Raw genomic sequence first — 5362 nt, forward strand, 5'->3', positions numbered from 1 at the left:
CCGGGAGGCCGAGCCGAGAGGCGAGCGGGGCCGCCGGAGCGGGCGCCGAGGGCCGGGCGGAGCGGGCCGGCCGGGCGGAGCGGGGTGTGCGGGCGGTTGTGGGGCCCGGGACCGGCGGGGCCGAGTAGATCGCGCTCGAAGCCCCGGTCGGGTCCGCGACAAGATGGCGGCTGTTGATTCCTCAATTAAAAAAAAAAGAAAGTTTTTTTTCTTCTCTTTCCAGAGCCTGAACGGGGAGGGGGAGGGGGCGGGGCACGCCGGTGCGTCACCCCCCCGCGGCGTCACCACGCACGGCCCCCGCCCCGCCCCCTCCACCTGCGCCGTCCGCGGCGGAAAGAGCCGAGCGCGCTCGGGCGGAAGGGGCCGAAGGCGCGGCCAGCGTGCGTGGGGCTGCGAGGCTGCCCGGGCGGCGGAGCTGCAGCGCCTGTGGGACTCCCCGCGCCCGGCGCGGCCGCCACTTTTGTTCTCTTTGCCACTGGGCGGCGAGGGCCCGGGCTGCGGCCTGGCCGCGAGCCGGGATCCCGGGTGTGGAGTCGGCGCCGGGCCGGGCCCGCCCGTCCCGCCGGTCGACTCTGCCCGGTCCCGGCTCCTGCCCGCGACTCTCCCCCGGTGACCAGGCCTGAATACTTCCCCTCGCCGGATGCCAGCGATGCGTCGGAGTCCCTGCAGGTTACAGACCGCCCGCGAGTGTGTGCAGATGGGGAAACTGAGGCAGGAAGTGGCAGGGTCGGGACTCGAACCCTCTCCCGCCAAGTGAAGTGAGGGGGACGCGAGACTCCCTGATGCGACGGGGCTCCCAGGTGCGACACCCTCATCTGCCCCGGAGGCAGTGAGCGCTGCCTCCCGGGCTGGGGCGCGCTCCGCCTGCTCTCAGGCCTGGAAGGCCTCTTGCATCAGGGCTTGGGGCCTCGGCGTCTGGGGAGCGCCCCCGCCCCGCCCACCACCTGGCACCCCGCAGGGGCTCGGGAAAGGTGTGCGGTCCCGGGGACACCGGGCCGGGGGGCCACTCCCTGCCGGACGGTTCCACAGAACGCTGAGGTGATCACATCGGAGCCTTATCTGCTCCTCAAAACTTGCCCGAGCTTTATCCCCAAGTTCTTATCTGAAAGGGATCACCAGCAGCCCGGGTTCCTAACCAGGAAACCTGTGAGTCAGCGCAGACTCCTCCCTCCCTCTCCACGCAGCCGTCCTTTACCTGCTCCTCCCCATCCCGCTGCCCCAGAATCGTCCTGCATCGCACCTAAGTGTCCCTTGCGCTCCACATTTCAACCCACGCAGCACCAGAGCTAACTTCGGGGGAAAGGGGGGAAAGAACTCTGTTTAAAGCAAATAGCTCCTACACACAGAGCCGAAAAGAAAGACTGTACCTATGTGGTCTGTAAAGCAGACCAAAGCATGCATAGTTGTTTGGAATACGGTATATATACATGTGTATATACCAAAAGGATTGTTCTCGAGTGTCAAGACTGAGTGATCTTTCTTCTTTTCTTTGCTTGTATTGGTCAAAATTTTGAGCTACCCTCACCTCTCCCCCGCACATCTGTCCGTTCCACTTTCCATCCCTTGCCCCCATCACCCACTCCCTCGTACCCACTCGTCCACTAGGAAGTTCCCATAACTCAGGCCTTTTCATACTCTTGCAAACGCCGTTCCCTGTGCTGAGAATATGTATGCTGGCAAACTCCAACTCATCCTCCAGGACCCTCTTCAAATGTCACCTTCCTTAGGAAGCCCTCCTAGCCCACTTGAGGGCTCCCATGGCATTTCTGGGCATACTGTCTTTTTTTTTTTCATCCATTCATGTTTTTATTTCCATCAAATATCCCTTGGGAGTCTCCTCAGGGCATTGCCACTGTGCTAATCATTTGGGTAAAGAATAAAGAAGTTCCTATATATTCAAGGACACCAAATAGCAAGCCCTGAAAATCATAAGCAAGTATTCAAGAAGTCAGTTTGCACAGTAAGGCAGGAAATGTATCAAGTCATAAGGTAACACAGGGCTGCAGCATCCTGTATCTGAATGTGCCATGAGCGTCCCTCTTCCCACAAGTCTGTGGGTCCCCTGAGGGCAAGGGCCATGTGTTAGTCATAGTACAGTGCCCTGCAAGAAGGAGGTTTGTAAAATTGGATGAACGAATGAACAAATGAATGAATGAGTGCTGTCAGGTTCCTCTGAGTCCTAGAGGCCTCCAGGCCACTAAAAAGGATGGGCTCCACCTGAGGCAGTCCGGGCCACTCCATGGAGGGCATAATGTGTCAGGTCACCACGAGGCTTCAGCCAGGGCCTGCCTTGGGTCAATCGGGACACCACCCAGCCCTCTGAATCCCTCGGTAAATGGTTTACATGATAGTGGGCACGTAAGCTTGTGCGGTCGCCCCACCAGTGGGCAGCCATGGCATGGGTCATGCCCTATTTTACAGAGAGGGAAATTGAGGGCACCCAGTCCTGACGACCCAGGGGTAACTGACCACGACATGTCAGGGCCAGGCCTGAAACATAAGTCTTCAAACTGCACACCCTCCTCTCTTTTTGCCTCACCCTGCTCAACCCTAAAACGTACCTGTTCTGCTGCCCATTTTTCTAGTTCACTTGTATAATTTTGATCAGTTCCTCTGGTATTTCCTGATACCTGTTTTTTTCTTTCCTTTCTATTTCTTCTCCCCTTGGTCTGACTCTGGTCCAAGAACACTGTGCTCAGACATCGATGGGGGAATAGCAAGGAAGGAAGTATGGTTCCTGCCTGCACACTCTTAGCTGGGATCAAGGTCAATGCAGATGAAAGGGACACAACGCTGTTAAGTGCCTTCTGTATGCCAGCCACTCGGCCCCACACTGCACTCAGGTCGGCACTTCCCACAATCCTGGAAGGGTCTATACCATGTCCTCGTTTTAGAGGCGAAGAAATAAGGCCCAGCGGAGGGCCGGTCACCCAGCCACAAAGGGGCTCAACTGGTTTGCAAACCGAAAGCTGCCTGCTCTTTCCACCAAACTCACCCTCTCCGGTTTGAGGCCAAACGACCATGGAATCCCTGTTTCCAGAGTGCTTAAGGGCTGAAAGAACAAGGTGGGGAGGGGCCAAAACTAGAATGAGGGAAGATTTCTGGAGAAGAGTTCCTTTGAATCCATCAACTGATGAGTGGGTCAACATAACGTGTTAGTCCACACAGTGGCATATTATTCAGTCATGAAAGGAATGAGGCACAGATACATACCACGGCATGGATGTCCCTGGAAAATATTACGCTCGGTGAAAGAAGACAGTCACCAAAGACCACGTATTGTCTGATTCCGTTTGTGTAAAACGTCCAGAACAAGGCAAATGCAGAGACGGAAAGTGCATCGGCGGCTGCTGGGAAGAGGAGGAGGTGGTGAATGGCAGCCAGAGGTCATGGGGTTTCTGTTTGGTGTGATGAAAATGTTTTAAACTTGATGGTGATGATGGTCGCCCCCACTCTGAACATACTAAGAACCATGGAAACCTGCGCTCAGAATGGGCGAACTGTATGGCCTGGGAATTGTATGTCAGTCCGGCTGGATTTTAACATGTTGATTTGGAAGGAAGGAAGACGGACCAGGAACGATGGAGGGAGGGAGGCACCCCCAGCAGAAGGAAAGAAGGCAGGGGTCCAGTTGGGAGAACACAAAGGGATCTGCTTTGTGGTGCCAAGAGGAAGGGTCAGGGATGGGGGGCGGGGAGGGCAGTGATGTGACTGGGATTTCCTACCTGGGGGCTGAGGGCTGAACCGGCAGGCAGAAAACAGGGACCAACATCCACAGATGGAACGGAAAAGAGGAAATTGAGGAGGGAGAGACCTCCCCACTGGCTCAAGCTGCCTCCTGCCTCAGACCCCGGTGGACACCTCACATTCGGTGGGCACAACCTTCTCCCCACACCAGCTGGTCCTCACGGGCTCCCAATCCTGGGAACAGCCCTGCCTGTTTTCTGTGGGATTTCACACAGCTTCCTGGCTCTCCTGTTCTGAACCTTTGATCTCCGCTCCCCTATCCCCCTCCCCACTACAGGGACTCCCTATCTCTTCCATTCCCAGCCAAGCTGCTTGACCCAGTTGTCTACACTGACCTGACTTGCTGCTGCTTCCATTCACTGCTTTTATTTTTATTCATAAAAAAATTTCAAACAAGTTATAGAAAATAATAAATAAATGCTTATATCTACATGATTGAGGTCGGCAATGCTAACATTTTGCCACGTTGGCTTCAGATCTTTATTTATTCATTTTAAAAATAACATGTGAGGGGCGCCTGGGTGGCTCAGTCGGTTAAGCGTCCGACTTCAGCTCAGGTCACGATCTCGCGGTCCGTGAGTTCGAGCCCCGCGTCGGGCTCTGGGCTGATGGCTCAGAGCCTGGAGCCTGCTTCCGATTCTGTGTCTCCCTCTCTCTCTGCCCCTCCCCGTTCATGCTCTGTCTCTCTCTGTCCCCAAAATAAAAATAAACGTTAAAAAATTTTTTTTAAATAAAAAAAAATAAAAATAACATGTCAGACAGAGAGCTAAAGCCACCCTCCCCTGGCCCTCTCCCAAAGCTACCCCTCTCCTGGGGTTACCATGCAAGATGTGTATTTTTATTAGGTGTGAACTATCTGAAATTGCCATACTTGACCGTTTTCACTCCTCCCGTGACTAATTTGTATGGTTCATTTAATAGGACCTGTGCACACAACCATCAGTAAAATTTGTTTTGAATATTGAGATATTTTACATAAATGGCATATTGTAGGGAAATCTCATTTGGATTTTTGGAAATCTCATCTTTGCACTCAACATTTGGTTTTTTAACAATTGTGGTAAAATATATATAACATAAAACTGACCATTTTTTAAATTCATTTATTTTGAGAGACTGGGGGAGGGGCAGAGAGAGGGGGAAATAGAGGATCCAAAGTGGGCTCTGTGCTGACAGCAGAGAGCCTGATGCGGGGCTCGAACTCATGAACTGTGAGATCCTGACCTGAGCTGAAATTGGACACTCAACGTACTGAGCCACCCAGGCTCCCCTAAGATTGTCCATCTTAACCATTTTTAAGCATACAGTTAGTTCTTAAGCATCAGGAACATTCATGTGGTACAACCATCATCACCATCTAGCTCCAGAACTTTCTCTCCCCCCCCCCCCCCCCGCCAAACTGAAACTACTCATTACACAGTCACTCCCCATTCCCTGGATGGAGAGAGGAAGAGAGAGATTCCCAAGCAGGCTCCGATGTGGGGCTCGATCCCACGACCATGGGATCGCAACCTGAGCCAAAATTAAGAGTCGGATGCCGACTGAGCCACCCAGGCGCCCCCAGAGTTTCCTTCCCTTTTAAGGCTGAATAATATTCCATTGTACGCCCACACCA

The sequence above is a fragment of the Panthera uncia genome, chromosome E1 (assembly GCF_023721935.1).
Source record: "Panthera uncia isolate 11264 chromosome E1, Puncia_PCG_1.0, whole genome shotgun sequence".
Classification (NCBI taxonomy): Eukaryota; Metazoa; Chordata; class Mammalia; order Carnivora; family Felidae; genus Panthera; species Panthera uncia.